Here is a 25,700-nt window from a genome sequence, read left to right as displayed (position 1 = left end):
CAAAGGGAGAGGGAGAGAGTCTTAAGAAGATTGTGCACTGAGTATGGAGCCTGATGCAGGGCTTGATCTCATGACCCTGAGATCATGACCTGAGCCAAAACCAAGAGTTGGATGCTTAACCTACTGAGCCACCCAGGCACCCCTGCTCTCACTTTCCATTGCCTTTTAATATTTTATGTTACTGATAAGATATTTACTGCAAGGTTAATTTCTTTCTTTTGCTTGGAATAAACACATGATAAATCCTTATTTTGTGGAACAACATTCACTGCATATTGAGGGATGTTGCTGTGAACCTAATGACATATAGTGTATATGTTGCTTTACTTTTGGCTCACAGAGAGCATAGGGGCAAACTACTGAAGTCTTCCCAAACTTTCTCTAATATTTCTATCCACAGAACTCAGCTGACCTGTCCTCCTCTTCTCCTTTATCTTTTCTCAGGATTTTTTCCTGGTAGCCTTTGGAAAGGTGCCTTAAATAATATGATGGGAAGTTGCGAGAGCTAGCATGAGGGAAAGTTTAGTATATCAAGTCGTGAAATCTCAGCTACCCAATTCTGTGAAGTTAATAGTTTTTTTGAAGAGAACTTCTTTCTCCATTTGTGTGACTGCTTTGTCCTGTGACACATGCACCTTCAGCTACTTTGGAAAGCCTGCTATTTTGGAGGTCATAATTTTGACTGATAGGCCTATAATTAGTAAGTGCTCATTAAGTACTCTGTCCTGAGTATTTCTGTGGGATGGTAGAGAATGTTCTTCACAGCTGCCAGGGTGATAACAGTCCTGCAAATTGGCATGACTCCAGAAGTAACCAAAGAACTTCATAGAGATGAAAAGTAAACAGGAGAGCATCCAGTAGATACAGCAAGGGAGAGAATAGTATGGAGGGCTCTTGATCACCCAAACTAAGGGCTCCTTACCCTTTTTTTCTCCATACTGTTGAAAACTTGATATTGTTTGTTTTTATCCCACCCATTTGAAGTCATGCCTCTCTCTCCTGGCTCTTTGTCATCCTGTCTCCTAGCTACAGGTGTTGCTCAAGTGTTGATCTGAAGTCCTCTTCTCTCTTCCCTGATCCTCCCTCACACAGAGCATTCTATCCCAGTGGTTTCAAATATAAGCTTTATGTTGGTGACTCACAAATCCACACCTCTGGCTTCTACCCAAACTCCACTCCCACATTTTTAATTGCCTGCTGGACATTTACCCCTAGAGTTCCTCCTGAAGCCTTGACTCAGTACACCTAAAGCCTTACTTTTTCCTTAAAACCAACTTCCGTACTTTATGACCCTGCATTTCCAGTCCTTTATATATTGCTTAAAGAAATGTGTGCCTAGTGCATCAAAAGAATGTTCATAGGGCATGACATATCATGACCAAATGCAGCTTCACCCAGGAATGCAAAGTTGGGTTAAAATTTAAAAATCAAACAGTTTAATTCATCACATTATCAGAATAAGGAGGGAAATCATGTGATTATTTCAATAGAGAAAGTTCATGTGGCAATATTAAACATCTTTTCATGATAAAAACTCTTAGCAAAGTAGGAGAAGAGAATATTCTTTCCTTTAAATTTTAAATCCAGTATAATTAACATGTAGTGTTATATTCAGTTTCGGGTATACAATATAGTGACTCAACAATTCTTTTTTTCTTTTTTGACACTGGACACATTTTTATTGAGCCTTTTAGTTTACAACATGAAGTAAAAGGAAAGTCAGTTCTCCTTAACCATTATTTTACACAGTTGTAGTAATATATTTCAAACCTTAGGGAATTATACTGGATTACATACCTTAAAAGTTAGGGATTGAGTAAACAATATTTGGCTTCTTGAATTTTCAAGTTGACTCTTCCCTTACGATGGTAAACAGCTTTAATTAGTTACATAAGATTCTTCAAGGCCATGTTTTATTCTTGCTTATGTCTTTATATCTGAAGCATTGCTTTTTGGATCAATATCCACTAATTCCACTTGAAAACTGAATTTTGCATTTGGTGGAATTTGGGCATCAGGCTGTCCTTTCTTTCCATGAACCCATTCTGGTTCAATCTCTGTCGAGCCTTTTCTCTTTACTCATAGTCAAGAATGCTTCATCCCATCCTCTGATAACTTTGCCTTTTCCAACTTTAAAACTTAAGGGCGTGACATTTTTCTTCTTTGAATTCATTTGAATATTAGTATCAAAATCAGTCCCATCCTGTAGTGTTCCTGTATACCAGCATTGAACAACATCTCCCTTTTTGGGAAAGTTGATTTTATCTCCTTCTTTAAGAGCACAATTTATATATTTTGGTGGACCCTCATCCAGAGTCTCTTCAGGCTTGGTTTCTTTGGGTTTGTCTTCATTAAACTTCACATTTTTCACCTGCCCAGACACTGTACTTATACTTTCAGTACCCTCGAAATGTTTACTTTCAGAAAAATAATTATAGGATGTAACCAAATGGTCTTTGTTAGCTGTTTTGACCACATTTTCAATGTTTCTTAATAACTTATGTTCTGCAAGAAACAAGTCTGAACTGTGGTTCTGTAAAAGCTTGATTATGTCCTTCTTGGGAACTGCTTGCTTCTACACAGTCTAGATAGATCCACTGTGTGATGGCTGCTGCCATCTTCCCCCACTCATGATTCAACTTGGTGCTCATCATGATAAGTGTACTCTTAATCCCTTCACCTATTTCACCCATCTCCCCCACTTCTCTTCTGGTTACGACTAGATTATTCTCTGTATTTCAGAGTGATTTTTCTTTCTTTTTTTCTTTGTTTCTTAAATTCCACATATGAGTGAAATTATGTGTTTGTCTTTCTCTGACTGACTTATTTCACTTAGTATTATACTCTAGATTTATCCATATTGTTGCAAATGGCAGGATTTCATTCTTTTTTATGGCTCGGTAATATTCCATTCCATACATATATATCTATATATATCTTCACACCACTGCCATGTCTTAACACCTGTCATCTATTGATGGACATTTGAGTTTCTTCCATAATTTGGCTATTGTAAGTAATGCTGCAATAAGCAGGGGTGCGTATATCTTTTCAAATTTGTGTTTTTGTATTTTTTGGGCAAATAGTAGTGGAATTACTGGATCCTATGGTAATGCTATTTTTACTTTTTTTTTTAAGGAACCTCTGTACTGTCTTCCACAGTGACTGCACCAGTTTGCATTTCCACCAGTGGTGGAGGAGGGTTCCTTTTTCTCCACATTCCCACCAGCATTTGTTATTTTTGGTGTTTTTAATACTAACCATTCTAACAGGTGTGAGATGATATCTCATTGTGGTTTTGATATATATTTCCCTGATAATAAGTGATGTTGAGCATCTTTTCATGTGCCCATTGGCCATCTGGATGTCTTCTTTGGAGAAAGGTCTCCTCATGTCTTCTGCCAATTTTTAAAAAAAGATTTTATTTATTTATTCATGAGAGACAGAGAGAGGCAGAGACATAGGCAGAGGAAGAAGCAGGCTCCTTGCAGGGAGCCCGATGTGGGACTCAATCCCAGGACCCCAGGATCACACCCTGAGCCAAAGGCAGATGCTCAACCACTGAGCGCCCCAGGCGTCCTGTTCTGCCCGTTCTTAAATTGGATTACTTATTTTTGGGCGTTGAATTGTATAAGTTCTTTATATATTTTCAATGCTAACCCCTTATCATATATGTCATTTGCAAATGTCTTCTCCCATTCCCTAGGTTGCCTTTTAGTTTTGCTGATTGTTTCCTCTACTGTGCAGAAGCTTTTTATTTTGATGTAGTCCCCATAGTTTATTTTGGCTTTTGTTTTCCTTGCCTCCAGAGACCTATCTTGAAAAATGTTACTATGGCCAATACCAGAGAAATTACTGCCTGTGCTCTCTTCTAGGATTTTTATGGTTTCAGGTTTCACATTTAGATCTTTAATCCATTTTGAATTTATTTTTGTATAAGAAAGTGGCCCAGTGTCATTCTTTTGCATGTCACTGTCCAGTTTTCCCAACACCATTTGTTGAAGAGACTGTCTTTTTCCCATTGTATATTCTTTTCTTCTTTGCCGAAGATTATTTGCCTGTATAATTATGAGCTTATTTCTGGGTTTTATTTTCTGTTCTACTGATCTATGTGTCTATATTTGTGCTAGTACCATACTGTTTTGATCATCAGAGCTTTATAATATATCTTGAAGTGTGAGACGTTGTGATACCTCTAGCTTTGTTTTTCTTCTTCAAGGTTGCTTTGGCTATTTGGAGTGTTTTGTGGTTCCATACTAAATTTAGGATTGTTTGTTCTAGCTCTGTGAAAAATACTGTTGGTATTTGAATAGGGATTACATTAAATGTGTATATTACTTTGGGTACTATAGACATTTTAACAGTATTTGTTCTTCTGATCTATGAACATGGCATGTCTTTCCATTTCTTTGTGTCCTCTTCAATTTCTTTCATCAGTGTTTTATAGTTTTCAGGGTATAAGTCTTTTACTTCCTTGGTTAGGTTTATTCCTAAGTATTTAATTATTTTTTGTGCAATTCTAAATGGGATTGTTTTCTTAATTTCTGTTTCTGCTACTTCATTATTAGTGAATACAAATACAGTGAATTTCTGTATATTGATTGTGTATTCTGCAAACTTACTGAATTCATTTATCAGTTCTAGTAGTTTTTTTGTGGAGTTTTTCAGTTTGTTTGTTTGTTTGTTTGTTTTGTAGGGGGGAGAGGCAGAAGGAGAGGGAAGGAAGAATCCCAAGCAGGCTCCGGCCCAGTGTGGAGCCTGATGTGTGGCCTGATCTCACAACCCTGAGATCATGATCTGAGCTGAAATCAAGAGTTGGATGCTCAACCAACTGAGCCAACCAGGCACTCCAGATTTTCTATACATGATATCATGTCCTCTGTAAATAATGGAAGTTTTACTTCTTCCTTATCAATTTGGATGCCTTTTACTTCTTTTTGTTCTCTGATTGCTGAGGCTAGGACTTCCAGTACTGTGTTGTGTAGAAGTGGTGAGAATGGACATCCTTGTCTTGTTCCTGACCTTAAGGGAAAAACAGTTTTTCACCATTGAGGATGATGTTAACTGTGGGTTCTTCATATGTGGCCTTTATTATGTTAAGATATGTTCCATCTAAACCTATTTTGTTGAGAATTTTTTGTCATGGAATGGATGTTGTATTTTGTCAAATGCTTTTTCTGCATCTATTGAAATGATCATATGGTTCTTATCCTTTCTCTTATTGATATGATGTATCATGTTGATTGATTTGCAACCCGTGCATCCCAAGAATAAGTCCCTACTTGATCATGGCGAATGATTCTTTAATATATTGTTGGATTTGGTTTGGTAATGTTTTGTTCAGAATTTTGGCATCTATGTCCATCAGAGATATTGGCCTATAGTTCTCTTTTTTTGTGGTGTCTTTATCTGGTTTTGGTATCAGGATAATGCTGGCCTCATAGAATGAATTTGAGTTTTCCTTCCTCTTCTATTTTTTGGAATAGTTTGAGAGGAATAGGTATTAACTCTTTCTTGAATGTTTGGTAGAATTTATATGAAGCCATCTAGTCCTGGACTTTTGTGTGTTGGGAATTTTTTTAAAAATTTAAATTCAATTTGCCATCATATAGTATAAAACCCAGTCTCATCCCATCAAGTGCCCACCTTAGTGCCTGTCACCCAGTCACCCCATCCCCCACCCACCTCCCCTTTTGCAACCCTTTGTTTGTTTCCCAGAGTTAGGAATCTCTCGTGGTTTGTCTTCCTTTCTTATTTTCCCCGCTCAGTTCCCCTCCTTTCCCTTATAATCCCTTTCACTATTTCTTATATTCCACGTATGAGTGAAACCATGTGATTATTGTCCTTCTCCGATTGACTTATTTCACTCAGCATAGTATGTTGGGGATTTTTTGATTACTGATTCATTTCATTGCTGGTAATCAGTCTGTTCAATATTCTATTTCTTTTTGATTCAGTTTTAGTAGATTGTAGGCTTTTAGGAATTTATCCATTTCTTCTGGGTTGTCCAATTTGTTGGCATATAATTTTCCATAATATTCTATCATAATTATATTTCTGTGGTGTCAGTTGTTATTTCTTTTTTCTTCATTTCTGATTTTGTTTTTTTGAGTCCTCTCTCTCTTTTGATGAGTCTGACTAGAGGTTTATGACTTTTGTTTATCTTTTCAAAGAAACAGCTCCTAGTTTCATTGATCTGTTCTATTTTTTGGTTTCTGTTATATTTATTTCTACTCTAATCATTATTATTTCTTTCTACTAGTTTTGGGTTTTCTTCTTTTTCTAGCTCCTTTAGGTATAAAGTTATGATTTGGGAATTTTCTTGCTTTGTGAGATATGTTTGTATTGCTATGAACTTCCCTCTTAGAACAGCATTTTATGCATCCCAAAGATTTTGGGCTGTTGTATTGTTATTTGTCTCCATGTATTTTTTAATTTCCTCTTTGACTTCTTGATTGACCCAATCACTGTTTAATCGCATGTTATTTAGCCTCCATGTATGTGTATTCTTTCCAGATTTTTTCTTGTGATTGATTTCTACTTTCATAGTATTATGGTTGGAAAAGATGCATGATTTGACTTCAATCTTTTTGAATTTGTTGAGACTGGTTTTGTGGCTTAACATGTAGTCAGTTCTGGAGAGTATTCCATATGCACTTGAAATGAAATGTATTCTGCTGTTTAAGAGTAGAATGTTCTGAATATTATCTATTAGATCCTTCTGGTCCAATGTGTCTTTCAAAGCCACTGTTTCCATGTTAATTTTCTGTTTGGATGATCTATCTGTTGATGTGAGTGAGGTGTTAAAATCTCCTACCATTTTTTACTACTATTGATTACTGCCTTTATGTTTGTTATTAGTTGCATTATGTATTTGGATGCTCCCATGTTGGGTGCATAAATATTTATAATTGTTTTATCTCCTTGTTGAATTGTTCCCTTTATGATTATATAGTATCCCTGTCTCTTGTTACAGTCTTTATTTCAAAGTCTATTTTGTCTGATATTACTACTCTGGCTTTCTTTCACTTCTATTTGCATAATAAATGCTTTTTCCATCCCTTCACTTTTAATCTGCATGTGTCTTTACGTGTGAAATGAATACTTGGATGCAGCATATAGATGGGTCTTGCTTTTTTTATCCATTCTGTCACCCTTTGTCTTTTGATTGATGCATTTAGCCCATTTACACTCAAAGTAACTATTGGTAAGTATGTACTTATTGCCACTTACTTGTTTTATGGTTGTTTTTGTAGCTTTTCTCTGTTCCTTTCTTTTCTTGCTCTCTTATAACTTGCTGCTTTCTTTAGTGATAGGCTTGCATTCCTTTTTATTTTATACTTATCTATTATGAGTTCCTGATTTATATATAGTGACCAATAGGTTTATGTATAACATTTTCTGCACATAGCATTTTATATTAAGTTGATGGTTGCTTAAGTTCCCATTCCAAAAGCACTACATTTTTACTCCTCCCCTACTTTTTAGGTATATTGTGTGGTACTTCACATCTTGGTATTTTGTGAATACCTTGATGATTTTTATGCATATACTTAATTTTACTGCTTTTGTGTCTCTTATTTTTCTTACTTCTGCTTATGGTCTTTCCTTTCTACTCAAAGAGTCCCCTTTAATATTTCTCATAGGGCTCGTTTAGTGGTTAGAACTCCTTTAACTTTTGTTTCCCTGGTAAATTCTTTATCTCTCCTTCTATTCTGAATGATGCCTTTGCTGGATACAGTATTCTTGGCTGCAGATTTTTTTCAACATTTTGAATATATCGTGCCACTTTCTTCTGGCCTGCAAAGTGTCTGCTGAAAAATCAGCCAATAGCTTATGGAGTATCTCTTGTACATAACGGTTTTCTTTTTTTCTTGCTGCCTTTAAATTCTCTATCACTACTTTTTGCCATTTTAATTACTGTGTGTCTTGGTGTGGACCTCCTTAGGTTGATTTTTTTGGGACCTCTCTGTGCCTCCTGGATCTGGATTTCTATTTCCTTCTCCAGGTTTGGGAAGTTTTCAGCTATTATTTCTTCAAATACATTTTTCTGTTCCCCCTCCCTTCTCTCTTCCTCTGGGATTCCCAATGTTAGTGTTACTACACTTGATGGCGTCACTGAGTTCCTGTAGTCCATTTTCATTTTTTGTTCTTCTTTTTTCTCTCTCCTGTTCAACTTTATTGCTTTCTATTACTCTGTCCTATAGGTCACTGATCTGATCCTTTCTTCTACTTCCTCTAGTCTGTTATTTATTCTCTTTAGTGTATTTTTAATTTCAGTTATTGAGTTCTTTATCTCTTGTTGGCTCTTTTTTATGTTTTATATGTCTTTGTTGACGGTCTCACTGAGATCCTCCATTCTTTTCTGAAGTCCAGTGACAATTATGACAGTTACTTTAAATTCTCTATCAGGCTTACTCATCTCTGTTTCACTTAGCTCTCTTGCTATGATCTTGTCCTGTTCTTTCATTCAGGACATATTTCCCTGTCTCCCCATTTTGTTTAACTCTCTGTGTCTGTTTCTCTGTGTTATGAAAGTCAGCTACATCTCCTGCTCTTGAAAGTAGTGGTCTTATGAGGAAGAAGTACTGTAGTGCCCTGCAGTGCAATGTACCTTGTTCATCAGAACCTGGTGCTTCAGAGATATCTATGTGTGTTGCATGTGCCCTACTGTTATGGATGAGCCGCATTTGCCTTCAGTCTAGTCATCTGCAATGGCTTTCTTTGCCTGTTATGGGCAGGGTTTGGTCATGGTGTTGTTAGTGGACCAGTCTGGGGCCACCTTCGGCTTGAGTTGAGTCAGACCAGGTGTTTGCTAGAGCTGCAGTAGCAGTGAACTGCAGGGTGCTTTCCCTGTGTTGTTCTCTGAAAAGCTTTCATTGGTGGATGGTGCCTATTGTCAGACCAGATGTCTGTCCGTAGCCCACTGCTAGGGCCTCAGTTGAACTGTTGTGTGGGCTTTCTTCTCCTCTTTCCCTAGGGCAGGAGTCACTTTGGGATGGTGCTAACCACTGTCAGGGCTATTTGCACACTGCTGCTTGTGGTACCACTTTGGATGGACCCTGTTGGGGTGATGTTGGAGGGGGAGGGTCTGCAGGAGAACACAGGGGTGGGATGTGTGGTGTTAGCAAGGTCTGGACTAGTTTGTTCTGGGAGAGGGCTTGTAACAGCTTTGGAAAACTCCTGCCATGGCTGGGTTGGAGGGAGTGGGTCTGTAGAAGAGTGCAGGGGTAGGTGCACTATTAAAAAGCTAGGTGGAGAGTGTTCACACTCTGCTTGATCCCAGAGATGTCTGTGTATCTAGGCTGGGGGGTGGGGAAGGGAAATGGTGCCCAGAAGCTCTTTTGTTCCTGGAGAAGTTTCTAAAAGATCCCTGCCCCTCCAGCACACTCTAAGATTAGTAAATAAATCCCCATCCTGTATCTCTCAGGCATTTTTGAAACTGTTGCTTCTATACTGTGTCTCTGTGGGGCTGTTTGTTGTGTTGTCTCTTTAAGGGTAGATACTCAGTTTCCTGTCACCCTTTGGCTCTCCAAGGTCTAAGCCCACTGATTTTTAAAGTTCCGTTTGTTAAGTCCCACTGATTATAAGAACTCATGCAGGTAAGCCTCTAGTTTTCAAAGCCAAATGTTATGGGGATTTGTCTTCCCAGTGCTTGTCCCCCATGCCTGGGGTGCCTGGGTGGGGTCTGTTCCTCTTTCGTCTGTACCTGCAGCACCCCTCCTTCCCATGGACAGTCCTACAGGTCAGCTTGTTTCCTGACCATGTCTCTGCCCTTCCTACCCTCTTCTACCCCATAGATATGGCCTCTATTCTACATTTAGCTGTGGAGAGTCTGTTCTGCCAGTCTTTAGGCTGTTTTCTGTGTTATTTTCACTGATATGGATGTTATCTAGGTGTATTTGTGGGACGAGGTGAGCCTAGGATCCTCCTACTCTGCCGTCTTCCCTGGAAGTCCTCAGAAGAGAATATTCTTAATCTCTAAAAAGCCTACTGCAGGGACGCCTGGATGGCTCAGCAGTTGAGCATCTGCCTTTGGCTCAGGGCATGATCCTGGGATCTGGGATTGAGTCCCACATCTGGCTCCTTGTGGGAAGCCTGCTTCTCCCTCTGCCTGTGTCTCTGCCTCTCTCTCTCTCTCTCTGTCTCTCTCTGTCTCTCATGAATAAATAAATAAAATCTTTTAAAAAAGCCTACTGCAAATATACTAAATGATAAAATGTTGAAAAATTTTCCCTGGAGGTCAGAAACAAGACAAGGATGCCCCTAATAATCACTGCTATTCTTTCAGTGTTCTGGCCAGTGCACAAAACAAGAAAAAGGCATAAGAATTAGAAAGAAACAAAAAACTGCCATTATTTGCATATGATATAATTATATTCATAGAAAATCTGAATGCTTTGGCAGATAAACTATTGGAAGTAATAAGAGAATTTAGCCCAGTGTCCGGATTTAAAAGCTCAATATCCAAAAATCCAATGTATTTCTCCATACCAGCAACAAACAGAAAATGAAATTAATATAAAATACTGAGGAATGAATCTAATAAAAGATGTGCAAGACATATACAGAAAAATGATAAAACCTTATTCTGAGACATTAAAGAAATATACAAAAGGGAAGATATGCCATAGTAAATATGAGCAAAAAAGATGCCAATTCTTCCCAAATTTAATTCTAAATTCAGTGCAATTCCAATAAATGTGTTTTGGTGGAACTTGACAAACTGATTTTAAAATTCATATAGAAATACAAAAAGCTAAGGGTAGCCATTACCCTTTTAGAGTAGAAAAATAAAGAGGAAGACTTTATCCACTGGATAAGAAGAGTATTATAAAGCTTTAGTAATCAAGACAGTATATATATATTTTTTTTTCAGAGATATTAAAATAGACTAGTGGAATAGAATGAAGAACCCAGAAACATATCCATGCGTAAGTTCAGTATTTGACATATGTTGTACTGAGAACAGAGGAAAAATGTCAATCCTTAGTATAAATAGTACTGAGATGAGTGGCTATACTTAAATTAAACCTCTGCCTCACACTATACCCCCAAATATATTCCAGGTGTATTAAAAGCCTAAATGTGAAAGGAAAAAGAAAAAGCTAAAAAAAATAAAAAATAAAATAAAAAAAAAAGAAAAAGAAAAAGCTTCTAGAAAATAATATAGGAAAAGATTTTCTTTTTTCTTTTTTTTAATTCTTATTTTTATTTTTTTAATTAATTTTTATTGGTGTTCAATTTACCAACATACAGAGAAACACCCAGTGCTCATCCCGTCAAGTGTCCGCCTCAGTGCCTGTCACCCATTCCCTTCCACCCCCCGCCCTCCTCCCCTTCCACCACCCCTAGTTCGTTTCCCAGAGTTAGGAGTCATTATGTTGTCTCCCTTCCTGATATTTCCCAACAAGGAAAAGATTTTCATGAACTAGTGAGTAGTGAGTAGGAAAGAATTGCATAAACAAGACGCAAAAGATACCCTAACTATAAGAAAAAGGGACCTCTGTTCATCAAAAAACAATACAAAGAGTGAAAAGATAAACCACAGAGTAAGGGGAGATGTTTTCAATTCACACAACAGAAAACTAGTATTTTGATTCTGGTGCGTGCTGTTCATTGGAGGAATACTCTCAGGAGTGAAGAAAGTGGGACAGGGCAGGAGAAGGTGCCAAGCATATTCTTAGCTATAGCCTGATCCCATAGGGAGTTCTTTTTTTTTTTTTTTTTTTGTAAATTTTTTTTAAAATTTTGCCATAGGGGCAAAGCCTTTATTTTTTTTAAATTTTTATTTATTTATGATAGTCACACACACAGAGAGAGAGAGAGAGAGAGAGAGAGAGAGGCGCAGAGACAGAAGCAGGCTCCATGCACCGGGAGCCCGACGTGGGACTCGATCCCGGGTCTCCAGGATCGTGCCCTGGGCCAAAGGCAGGCGCTAAACCGCTGCGCCACCCAGGGATCCCCTTTTTTGTAAATTTTTAAATTGGAGTTCGATTTGCCAACATATAGTATAACACCCAGTGCTCATCCCATCAAGTGCCCCCCTCAGTACCCACCATCCAGTCACCCCATCCCCCTGCCCTTTTCCCCTTCCACTACCCCCTGTTCATTTCCCAGAATTCATAGGGAATTCTATAGTATGAATTGTACCATAGAGTTGTTTCCCCTTGAGGCAAGGGGTCCAGAATTCCATACCCTAATGTAGCATTTAGTTCTTAGCTGTGGGCTGTGCCTCAAAGGTGGGGGTGAGCATAGTTTCCTGGGTAAAAGGGGCCCCTACTAAGCTGGATGACATTCTTTAAAGAAAGGGACATTTGTAAGCTATTAGCAACCAACACACAACATCTGGGAGGATTGTTGAATTGATTGGTAAAGGGGATCATTGTGGAACACCAATAGTGTCCTCTTCAGTGAGGACTTGGTTAACACATCTGAGTCAACCTTAGTTCTCATGTAGTATGGATCCTGTGTTGGAGCCTGGAAGCCTGCCACAAGGCTGGCCACCAAAGGAAACTGTGACCCTGGAGCAGAGAATAAAGGGTGAACTCTATTTCCATGGAAGAGAAGGAAGTTGTGACAAGGAATTGGGGATTTCTAGAGATGAGATTGAAGTAGCTACAGGGAGAGAGCCAGTACTCTCCTAGAATAGTGACTGAGCCAAAAAAAAAAAAAACCCAAGAGAGAAACAAACAAGTTCATCAGCTGTGGACCCTGACCTCAAGACTAGTTGGGGCATAGCACTAGAGAATACAAGGATACATTTTCTCTAAGACCAGTTCTATTCCCATCACCTAGCTTTGAGAAGTGTCCAGGGGTCAGAAATATGTGCCATAAGAATTTGTGAAGAGTAATATATCAGGTTTTTAGGAAATAGAGAAACTATATTTATACTGTGCATCTGAATTGTATAAGTAAATTTTCAGTTCCCACTTTGAAACACTTTAAGACTACTAGATTGTTATATTAGAACATATAAATGAAGTAAACAGAATCTGACCTTTGACAACAAGATTATAATCCCTTTGAGAGCAAAGTCATTTCAACCCACATGTCTAGTCAAGAGCCATTGGTAAAAGTCAAAAGACACTGTGGAAAAAGAAGCTTCAACTATAAATTATATTGGTATATTTGTTACTAATTTAGAGAAAAAATCATTTTAGACCCACACCTTATCCCATAATGGTGGTCGAATAAAATATATATAAAAATTTAATTCATAAAAACACTGAATTTTATGAGGTCTGTGGGGTTCTCTATAAAGTTTATAAGCTTTGAAGTGATAAATGTTACAAGTGACGAATATGACTACATAAAAACTTAAAACTTTATATATAAAAAATTTTAAAAACAGAGAAAATACTTCCTAACAAATATGGTAAACAGAGGCTTAATATCTTAGGCAAATTAAAAAGAAAACGTTAATATCACAATACAAAGAAGAAAAAGATAAGGCAATTCCAAATGAGGAATTGTGCTAAGTAAACAGATAAATGGGAAAGTGTTGAACCTTTCACTTCAATCTTAAATACTTATTGAGCATCTACAATAGGCCAGACACAGGCCCTCTATCAAAGGAGTTCTAGGTACAGACACCAAAGAATACAAATCAAATTACTAATCAGATACTAGTGAAACTGGTATGTGTGTGTGTATATATATATATATATATTTTAGATTTATTTATTTTAGAGCATAAGAGAGAGAGCATGAGCAGGAGGGGCAGAGGGACAGGGGGAATCTCAAGCCATGCCAAGCGTGGAACCCAACATAGGGCTTGATCTCATGACCCTGAGATCACGACCTCAGTCAAAACCAAGAGTCAGATGCTTAACTGACTGTGCCACTCACGCACCCCAAAACTGATACTTTTATATGCTGCTGCTGAAAGTAAAATTACACAATCCAATTTGAATTTGGCCATACCCGTCAATTGATAACATTGTTTAAATCCTTTAACTTAGGAATTCTACTTCAGGGAACATATCGCCAAAGGGGAAAAAAAAAATCCCAAGAGAGGAAATAAAACTTTTATGCCTGAAGATGTTCACCACATTGTATTTTATAGAGAGAAAATATATATGAAAGCACCGTAAATATTAAATATTTTAATCCAAGTTTTCTTAAATTAATTTTTCTATAGATTTTTTTCATAGACTATGTATTAAGAAGCTTGAGAACATGCCTTCAAGAAGAAAGGGGCCCATAATTTTGATAATCATCCTTTGAGATTCTAGGGCTCTGATGTAGTTCATATAGTAATATGGTTTTGGTTGGATGAAATGTTTGGAGCCCAGGCACACCTAAGCACCAGACTAACCCAGAAGAGAGTTTCTAAAACATAGAGAGGCCGAAGTCTCCTGAGAATGCACTTTTCTAGTTTTCCATGGGTGTGAGCGTATCATGTGGTTTTCAGGAAGGCTGGATGAAGCAGTTCCAACTTATCTACTGGACACAGGCCTTGAACTCAGAAAGAATGAGAATAAATCTCTCATTCTATACACATGAAGACTTTCACAGAAAAGACAAGACCCCTGTTATCAGCTAGAGAGTTCTGAAGAATGGGCAAAGATTGGGTCTGAGAATCAACGTTCTCAGAGCCCTGTAGCTCCCTGGGAGCTCTCCAAGGTCCTGAAAAACTGCTTGCACCTCTCTCCAAGCCGATGAATCTTCATCTCACTAATGTCTCTTACCTAAAGGATTCACTACCTCAGCTTGCCTTGACACTTGCCCTCTGGCCTCTAACCCCTTGACACAATCTGTCTGTGACCCTTGCCTAGGGGGACTTCAGTCACTGCATTTTATCTGCATGTACTGGCAGCTTCATTTATCAGTGTCCTTCTAAAGGAAGTCTATTTGAGGTTATCTCAGTAGGAGAGAATATATGTTTTATTAACTTTTGGTTGTACTATCAGGAAAGAAAGGGACTCAAGAGAGATAATTTTCAAATATGGGTCCTCTTAGGTTAGTAAAGCCTGGTATCTGTCACTACATTTGGTTGTTGCTGAGATCTGTGAGAAAGTAACTACTAGAAGAACACATGGAAGAAACAGAAAACACCGTCAGAGAGTTGAGAGATACAAAGAGCCTACATGTGACTTATTTGTCATACTTTTCTTAAGATTTTATTTATTCATTTGAGAGAAGAGAGAGGGAGAGCACAAGCAGAGGGGAGAGGCGGACTCCCCACTGAGCAGGGAGCCCAATGTGGGGCTCAATCCCAGAACCCTGAGAGATCATGACCTAAGCTGAAGGTAGATGCTTAACCATCTGAGCCACCCAGGTGCCCCTTGTCATACTTTTAAATCCTGCAATTACTGGATTAGCAACAGGGTACAGCAAGGTGCCTTACATATGATTGGAGTTGGTAAACAAGTGAATATTAAGCAAGGCACTAGAAGAACACAGTTCTAGACTGTTTTTTTAAACAAATTAATTATATAACATTGAGCAAATCATTTAACTTCTCTGTATGAATGTAAGGTAACTGCTGCAACAAACAACCCCCAAATTGCAGTCACTTAAAACAATGTAAGCTGCTTTCTCACTCATACAACAATCTAATATATTTTCCTGGTTGACTGGCTTTCTTGGACAACTTTTCTCTCAAGTGGTGTCGCAGACTTCTTCCATATTATAGCCTTGCTATTCTGTAAGTTTTGGAGTTATCTTCATTCAGCTGGTCATCGAGGAAAAAAATGGGGTGTGTGCTCTCCCTGTGCCAATCTATAATTCTTACTGGGACCACTGTCCAATTCTTTAGGGGACAGTCAAGACCATTCAGTGTTCTAGCCCTTTGGTTCTTCTTCAGTGGGCTCCTGCTGCAGCCTGTTTTGGGCAATCTGTTCTCTTGCACCCAGTTCTCTCCCAGCTTTTCATAGGAGCTGGTCGCCATCACCTTGGAATGACATTCTCTCTCTAGTTACTCCCTGACATTTTGTTCTCCAGCTTCTTTTGCCTGGTCTTGCTAATACTCAATAAATATTTACTAAACTGGTGTTAAAAAAAAGAATGGGGAGGAGCTTATATTTTAGAGGGTTTTATGGGTTAGGCCTTAAAGTGGTACAAATAACTTCTACCTACCTTCTGTTGGACAGGACCCACCAAAAGTTCACACCTAATTGTAAAGGATCTTGGAAAATGTAGTCTTAATGTATGCTAAAAAGGAAAAGGGACACAGTTTGGTAAATAACTGGCCTTACTCTCTAGGTTTTGGTTTCTTCAATGGTAAAATGATGCAAATAATATTTGCTCTTTTTTCTCCATAGAGTTATTGTAAAGGTCAGAGGAGATTACCTGTGTGAAAATGTGTTAAAAACTGTAAATCATGGGCAGCCTGGGTGGCTCAGCGGTTTAGTGCTGCCTTCAGCCCGGGTGTGATCCTGGAGACCCAGGATCGAGTCCCGCGTCGGGCTCCCTGCATGGAGCCTGCTTCTCCCTCTGCCTGTGTTTCTGCCTCTCTTTCTTTCTCTCTCTCTCTCTCTCTCTCTCTCTGTCTCTCAAGAATAAATTTAAAAAAACTGTAAATCAATGTATAATGGATATACAGGAAGGGAATCATTATTGCTTGGCTTGCGTACCTTTGAATGTTAATTTTAGGAGTGAAAAAAAGATGTTCTGTCTTTGGTAGGACTCCTTATAGTTGGTCACAGTATATACCAATATAAGTATATTTAATGGAGTATTATATTTTCTGATATGGGGCAAAAATAGAGATTGTAAATGAACCTTTGACATTCCATAATTTGAATGCCTTGGTGGAAGTATATACTAGGATGGAATTAAGGGGAAGTACCATTTTGTGTTCAAGCCTAATTTTTTGCCAGGCTCCTGAAAATGCTTCTAACCTCCCAGACAATAAAACCTACCATAGGTTTGATAACAGGTGGTACATTCTTTCCTCTTTGACAGCCTTCCCTGGACTGGGTATTGTAAATGAGATATCTATTATGATTATTGTGCATGACATCTAATTATGGACATACCCAAACTCACACACGCACATAGCTCCCTTGTCATTTTTCTAGGGCCCTTCATCCTCAGCAGTGAGAAACTCCTCTTACCACTAATTCCCCAAGTAAACAAAGCTCCCAAAATTGCCTCCTTCAGCTTCTCCTTCTCGGGTTTGCTATGAATCACAGAGTCTGTTAGAATTGCTTTATGCCTATACACCCAGCAACATGCCAATGATTTCTAAATGCTGGTCACTCTGGTTACATGATGTTTTGACCTAAAGCTAATATCAGCCATCTGGGAAGGGCTATTATTTAAACAAACATCACTCAGCCAATTGTGACCAAGGCACTGGATCATACTGAACTGCAAGTTTTCTTGTAAGGATGAAAGAAAATAATAAGAAATCACAATAGCAAGGGACATACTCTGAGTCCCAGCTTAGTTTTCTGAAAGGAGAAAAAGAAAGACATTTGTTTGAAACTCTAGGGCCTTAGGGTAGTTCACCAGAGCACACTAAGCTTCAGGAATTATGTCTAATTTATCTTAGAGCAGACGGAACTCACAGCTTAAAAATTCAAAGCAAAGATAGCTCTATTCTCAATATGTATAAAATAACTGAATGCGAGCATGACCTAAAGGAAATTAGACTGCACATAATCATGCATTCTGGTGCACTGTGGTATTAACTTGAAAATATAGAGCTTTGAGTTTTGTGGAAAGAAATAGAAGTTGGGATGTAAAATGAAGCAAAGAAGGAGATGCCCTTGGAAATATGAATTGCTATAAAATGAAAGCAATGTCTAATCAAATAAGAGCCTTCTACAGTAGACTGTCCTTCACATCTGGGTATCTTGGCTATCTATCTCTTATCAGGGAAAAAAAAGGTCAGGGAATTATACCAAAGCAGATCTCTTTCAGCTGGACAAGCTTTAAGAGAAAAAACAAAAAACAGTCTCCTGCTCTTTTTTAGTGCCTCTTAGTGGGTATCCTTTTCTTTTTTAAAATCTGCGTCTACCAGCCCTTTCCCAGCTATATATGTACTTGAATATTTTTCTGCTCTGTGTTCTACTCATGCTATGTATCTCATGTATCCATGCAAATTGGTGCCCAAACTAGGCATGCTAAAAGTGCTGGAGTCCTGAAGCAGATTGGCCCTTCACTGATGACTTGCATTGGCAGATATCCTCTTCACAGTTTGATGGTAAAAGCCGGTTGAAATTTAGGAGACCGTTTTGCTTTCAAAAGGGATTCGGGTATTGAAATGTGCTTGGAACAAAAGTTTCCCGCAGTTCTAGGACAATACACATGGATCTTTCCAGATATTATGTGTATGTGTGGTGGTGGTGGTGGTGGTGGGGGAGATGGGGAAATGTAGAGGCAATATGAGAGAGTGGATGGAGGACTGATATTCAGGGGTTCAGGAAACCCAGAATTTTAGACTGTTTCTCACTGAATCTAGGACTCTAGAAAGTGGTTGATCCCTCTGAGCCTCAATTTTCCTATTTGCAAAGTAATAGTAACAAACAATTGAGAGGCAAGGTGGTATAGTGGGCAAGTATACACATTCCAGAGAAAGGTTGCCACGGTTCAAATTCTGGCTCTGCTGCTATTACCTATAACAGTCTGTACCTCAGCTACTTTTTTTTTTTTTAACATCTAGCTGAAGCTTGAACTCTATTACTGGTTGTATAATGTACCATTTTACTTTTTAAAAAATTAATGAACTTTATTTTTTAGAGAAGTTTTAGGTTCATGGCAAAATTGAGCGGAAGTACAGGGTTCCCATTTACCCCCTGGGCCCATACGTGCACATGCTCAGCCTGCTCCACTAACAATATTCCCCACCAGACTGGGACATTTGTTACAATCACTAAAACTTTATCAACATATCATAATCACCCAAAGGCCACAGTTTACATTAGGGGTTCACTTTTGATATTGTACAGTCTGTGGGTTTGGACAAACGTATAATGATATGTATCTACCATTATAGTGTCATACAGGATAGTTTCACTGCCCTAAAACTTCCCTTTGCTCTATTTATCCCTGTTTCCCTGCTAACCCCTGGCAACCACTGATGTTTTTGATGTCTCCATAATTTTGCCTTTTCCAGAATGTTGTATATTTGGAATCATATGGTATGTAGCCTTTTCAGATTGGCTTCTTTCACTTAGTAATATGCATTAAGTTTCCTCCATGTCTTTTCATGGCTCGATAGCTCGTTTTTTCCTTTAGCACTGAATAATTAGATTCTATTGTCTGATCATACTACAGTTTATCCATTTACCTTTTGAAGGACATTTTGATTGCTTCAAGTTCTGGCAATTATTAATAAAGCTGCCACAAACATCCATGTGCAGGTTTTTGTGTGGATATAAGTTTCTAATTCATTTGGATAAATACCGAGGACCAATAATCATACATTAAGAGTATTTTTAGCTATTTTTAAAATAGTTTATTGAGTGTGGGTTTTAGCAGATTTTATCTTTTAAGGGATTGGTTTGTTTCATCTAGGTTATCAGATCCTGGCATAGAGTATAGAGTATAGAGTTGTTCATAATATTTCATTATCTTCTTTTTAATGTCTATGAGATCTTTAAATGTCCTTTGAGTGATGTCTCTTTTATTTCTATACTAGTATTTTGTATTTACTCTCTTTTTTTCTTAGCCTGGCTAGAGGCTTATCGATTTTATTGATCTTTTCAAAGAAACAGCTTTTGATTTTATTGATTTTCTCTATTGATCTCAGTTTCATCGATTTCTACTTGAATTTTTGTTATTTCTTTTACTTACTTTGGATTTAATTTGATTTTTTTCTCTAGTTTTCTAAGGTAGGAGATTAGATTATTGATTTTAGATCTTTCTGCTTTTGCAATATATGCATTCAATGCTCTAAATAACCCTCAAAGCACTGTGTTCACTGTGTCCCACAAACTTTGATAAGTTGTATTTTCACTTTTATTTAATTCAAAATATTTTTAAATTTCTCTGGGTTTCTTCTTTGACCTATGTGTTAATTAGAAGTGTATTGTTAATCTCCAAGTATTTTGGTATTTTCCAGCTATCTTCCTGTTATTGATTTCTACTTTAATTCCATTGTGGTCTGAGAGTACACATTATATGCTTTCTATTCTTTTAAGCTAAGATATATTTTAAATTTATCAAGGTGTATTTTATGGCACAGAAAGTGGTCTATCTTAGAGAACGTTGCATGTGAGCTAGAGAAGAATTTGTACTCTGCTATTGTTGAATAAAGTCATCTATAGATGTCAATGAAATCCAGTTGACTGATGGTGTTGTTGAGTTCACCTATCTTTACTGATTTTCTGCCTGCTGTATCTGTTTCTGATAGAGGGATGTTGAAGTCTCCACCTACAATAGTGGATTTATCTATTTTTCCTTGAGATTTTATCTGTTTTGCCTCACATGTTTTGATGCACATGTTAGGTGCATACACATTGTCTTCTTAGAGTACTGACCTTTTAATCATTATGTAATGCCCCTCTTTATCTCTGATAACTTTCCTTGCTCTAAAGTCTGCTTTGTCTCAAATTAATACAGCTACTCCTGCTTTCTTTCGAGTACTGTTAGCATGTATATCTTTCTCCATTCCTTTATATTTTGTCTATATGTAATTTACATAAATATAAATTTATTTAATACTTTAAATTATACCAATATATTAATATCCATTAATATATCAATCCATTATTATTAATATTTAATATGTATGTATGTATTTATTTATTTTTGAAAGAGAGAGGGACCATGTGTGTGAGTGGTTGGGGGAGGCGCAGTGGGCAAGAGAGAGAGAGAGAATCTTAAGCAGGCTTCATGCCCAGCTCAGAGCCTGATGTGGGGTACTATCCCATGACCCTGAGATTGTGACCTGAGCCAAAATCAAGAGTTGGATGCTTAACTGACTGAGCCACCCAGGTGTCCCTGTGTTATTTTTAAAGTGAGTTTCTTGTAGATGACATATAATTGAATCTTGTTGGCAGAGACATAGGCAGAGGGAGAGGCAGGTTCCCCATAGGGAGCAGGATGTGGGACTCGATCCCAGGACCCCAGGATCATGACCTGAGTCAAAGGCAGACCCTTAACCACTGAGCCACCCAGGCGCCCCAATCTCTGTCTTTTAATTGATGTATTTAGACCATTGATGTTTAAAATGATTATTGATATAGTTGGATTGCTATCTACAATATTTGTTACTCTGTTGCCCTCTTTATTTTTGTTCTTATTTTTGTCTTCTACACATTTTCTGCCTTTTGTGGAAGAAAAGAAGTTTTAACAGAGTATTTTATGTGATTTTATTTTGTCTCAATTTTTAGTTTATCTACTATACTTCTTAATTTACTTTTAGAGTGGCTGCTCTAGAACTTGCAGTATGCAAGTACAGTGAATCTATGCCCACTTTATTTTTTAATTTAATTTTATTTTTAAAGTTTTTATTTTTAACTAGTCTCTATACCCAACATGGGGCTTGAACTCACAACCTTGAAATCAAGAGTCAGGCACTCCACTGACTGAGCCAGCCAGGCGCCCCTAAGTCTACTTAACAATAAACCACTTCATAGATAGTGCAGGTACCTTATAATAACAAAAGAATCCCAATTCCTCTCTTTCATCTCTTGAATCATTACTGTCATCCATTTCACTTATAATACACATAATTAAGCATAAATATAAGCACATAAGCATACATAATTGCATACACTGTTGCCATTACTTTTTTGAACAAATAATCAGAGCAATTAAGAATAAGAAAAATAAAACTTTTTATTTTACCTTCTCATTTATTTTTTGATGTTCTTTCTTTATGTAGGTCTAAGTTTCTGATCTATATGATTTTCCTTCTCTCTGAGGAACTTTTTTTTTTAGTGTAGTTGACACCCAGCATTATACTAGTTTCAAGTGTACAACAAATTTACATAGTATGCTGTGTTCACCACAAGTATAGCTACTATCTCTCTCAGTATATCAGTATTTCAACATCATTGACTATATTCCCTATGTTGTGAATTTTATTTCTATGAATTACTCATTCTATAACTGGAAGTGCTTCTTTTAACATTTCTTGCAAGGTGGGCCTACTGGCAACAAGTTCCCTTCATTTTTGTCTTAGAAAGACTTTATTTCTCTTTCACTTTTTTTTCTCTCTCTCTTTCACTTTTGAAGGATAATTTCAAATGATACAGAGTTTTAGGTTGGTGGGTGTTTTTCTCTTCATACTTTATATATTCCACTCTCTTCTTGCTTGCATGGTCTATGAGAAGTCAGATATAATTCTTATCCTTGTTTCTCTACTGGTTTCTTTTGAGATTTTTCTTTATCTTTGATTTTCTGCGGTATGCTTAGGTGTAGTGGGAGATTTTTTGGGCATTATCCTGCTTGGTGTTCTCTGAGTTTCCTGGATCTGTGGTTTGGTGGCCAACATGTGCCTCAGTTGATCCATCTGTAAAGTAGGTATTATAATAGCTATTTCATGTTGTGTGGATTAAAATTAATTCAATGTGTGACAAGCACTTAGAAGAGTACCTGGAATGTAGCTAGTACTATGTAAGTGTTAGCTAGTATTTAATAGATACTTGCTAAGCAATGGGCTAAGTGCTTATCATACAGGATCTCATTTTTCCCTCACAGCAACCCTATCATCAGGAGGTACCTATTATTACCCCCCATTTTACAGATGGGGAGATTGAGGCTTGTCTATGATCACACAGATTGTTAAGTAGCAGATCTGTAACTCCTACTGAGGCCTATCTGGCTGCCAAGACCATGCCTTAAATTACCAAGGAACAGCACCTCAGAAGGTGGTTGGATTTTAGTTAATCTCTCTGGTCCTTTCCAGAACTAAAACACTATTGTATGAAGTTTGAAATAATGCCAGAATAATACTGTGGTAAAGCATACAGGCTTAGGAGTTGGAAAGCCTGTGTCACACCCTGTTTCCCCTGCTGTGACACGAGGCTAATTCACCTACCTTTCCTATGGAGTTGTTCTGAGGACTGAATGGGCTACTGTGTGTAAAACGTTTTGCACAGTGCTTTGTGACTGGTACTGGCATATTTTAGGTGCTCAAAAAAGTTAGATAATAAAATAATTTTAATTTAAAAATCTTGTCTAATAGTTATAGTATTGGAAAAAGTCATGAAATGCTTTGGATTTAGAGACTGAGAGTCCAGGCAGGAGGCCATATGGTAGGAAACTCCTGATATGGAACTTGGCTAGAAGAGGTCACACTAACTTACATCATAGAACCCAGCCCTTGTGCTGTGCAGAAGTCTTCCCGGGTAAGAAGCTGAGATGACTCTGGTACGTGGAAGTGTTATCTCTAATGGTGGCAATCATAATAGAACTGGGACACTCTTGGGCATTGTGACAGGGCTCTTATTTATGGTCAGTCTCATTCAGAGGAAGGAGTAAGTTGAAGGGAGTATTCCTAACATGATTGGTCCTGATTAAAGAGGGAGCAGATGGCCTTTAATCTGGACATCAGCGGTGTTGGACAATATTAGGACTGCCTATTCTCTGAGCTTCTCAGAGTTAAAAGGGTTGCCCCACTGGTATGACTTTGGCATGACATTTCTTAGGGCTAGGTAAAGGGATCTGTGCATGTTTAAATCAGAGGTGACAGCTCTCTGGGGGACCAGACCTATGGGATATGGTAAAGGGGGCCCAATTCCTGTGACTCACATTTCATTATGTGTGTGTATAGATATATGTATGTGTCTGCAGTTCTGGTGCTGCTCTTTCATTTTCCTCTGAAGAAACAGAGAGATTAAAAGTAGCAATTCTACTCTCTTGCTTTGGCTGCTCAAGTAGTCCTACCTCCAAAAATGTGAATTGTAATCTCAAAGCCCCATGCCAGCTTCCTTCAGTAATCCCTACTCATCACCCATCACATTCTACAGTGTCACTGTTCTGGTTTTCAGATATATCCCCTCAGTCCAATAAGCACAGATAGAGGGCATATTATGTGCCCGGAATTGGTGTTAGGATCTGAGGTTACAAAAGAGAATGATATAAGGTCCTGGCCCTCAGAGAATTGGAGTCCTTATTGATAGGGACCTTTAAGCAAATTAGTACAACACTATACTATGGGCTATCAGAAAAGTGACTTCATTTGGTTTTCTCCCAAAACAGGTTGTGGAAAAAAGATTTCAGTTTAAGTAGTTTTTTTGGGGGGAAGTGATCCCAGGAAGCACTGGTAGAAAAGATCAGGGAATTGAGGAAGGGAACAAAAGAAAGCCTATCCAGGTAGTTACTACTATAGGCAACTGGAGTTCAACCTCTCCAGGGAGCTCTGTGAGACAACATAAAACATGCCTTGTTCTCTCCACCAAGGGGCCACACAGCTAGGCCACTTAGCCATCACATCTCTCTTCATCAGTGTTTGAAGACTGCCTCAGGGGAGATGAACTCCCTAGCGCCACTACTGACCACCTGGGCAGGTGCACTCTGATGGGCAGATACACAGCCCCAAGTGGAGCCACTGGTGTTCATAGTAAGCAGCCTTCCGTGTAGAGGCAAAGACCAAAGAGATGTGGGAAGGACCCCAGCAGCATCTGCTAGAGGAAGTATGTTGGGTTTACAGTGAGTGCACACAGGGTTAGCCATTCCTACCTTAGGTGATGATCGAAGACTTCAGAGAGAAGAGCTTTCCAGGCTGGAACAAAGACCTGGAGTGTTTGGAAGAATGCAATGAATTTAATATGCCCGGAACTGGTGTCATAGGGGAGAGTGTCAGGTGTGGGAAAGTACTAGGTGTAGGTGAGGGCCAGCTCCAGCACCCTGCTTAGCCAAACTACATGCCAGACTTGCTAGAGATGCAGAGAGAGTCACACAAAGGCTTTAAGAAGGCTTGTGACCCAGACATGCTTGCTTTTTAGAAAGTTCAGCGTGGCTATGTAACCAGAATAGGTAGCTACTCCTTCCCATTTGCTTCCTGTGGGTTTGTGTCTATTTCCTATCGCTGTGAGCGTCAGCCTGGCAGTGGCGGTTCAAACCATCCAATTTGTGCTCTTCCCAACACTTGTAATCAGCCTTACTGTGTCCCTTCAGACATGGGTGATGTCCCTCTTTGGGGATCTGGGTCACATCCCTGTGACATCCCCCTTCCAGGACTCTAGGTTCTGGTAACTTCAGTCTCTCCCTTCCATTCCCCCACATCCCTGGGGTGACCTCTGATTCCTGCACTCCCATTTCTGTGTTATCTCAGCATCCCCTGTTTACCTTTTGAGTCCTCCAATACTCATTTCAGCAGTTTCACCTCCAGTCCCTGCTTACCTCTGCAGAACTAACTGTGCTGCCTGTCTTTCTCCCTGGACCATGACTGATGCAGAGCGGCACAGGTGACAGAGTATCTGGGGAGTGGCTTAGCTGGGAGACCATGAGTTTGCAGTTCACATACCTGTTTGGTTCTCCCCAAGCTTCTCGAGAGCCAGGGCCTAGGTATGGAGAAGGCATGTGTTTGGGGTGATCCAACCTTAATGGTTTGAAGAGGAGGATGTGCAAGAGGGCATATAAGCATCAGAGCCAGGTGGTCCAGATAATACCAACAGTAGCAGCAATAGCGATAGCCACGATGATAATAGAGGGACCTACGATTTTGTGTTTATGGGCACTGGTGTAAGTGCTTTACATATATGGTTAACTTAATCTTCATGACAACCCTAGGAGCTAGGTGTATACTTTTACTCTCCATTTTACAAATGAAGACACCAAGCACCAAAAGGCTG

At 38.5% G+C, this 25,700-nt stretch overlaps 1 protein-coding gene and 1 pseudogene across 5 annotated transcripts in view; one reads left to right on the top strand and one right to left on the bottom strand.

Moving 5' to 3' along the window:
• RAI2 (retinoic acid induced 2) overlaps positions 1-25,700 on the top strand; it is a 397,647-nt gene that overhangs the window by 12,926 nt on the left and 359,021 nt on the right. The window lies entirely within an intron of this gene.
• Positions 1,924-15,895, bottom strand: LOC121482434 (annotated as a pseudogene).

The sequence above is a fragment of the Vulpes lagopus genome, chromosome X (genome assembly GCF_018345385.1).
Source record: "Vulpes lagopus strain Blue_001 chromosome X, ASM1834538v1, whole genome shotgun sequence".
Taxonomy (NCBI): Eukaryota; Metazoa; Chordata; class Mammalia; order Carnivora; family Canidae; genus Vulpes; species Vulpes lagopus.
This window is presented reverse-complemented; position numbering and strand designations above follow the sequence as displayed.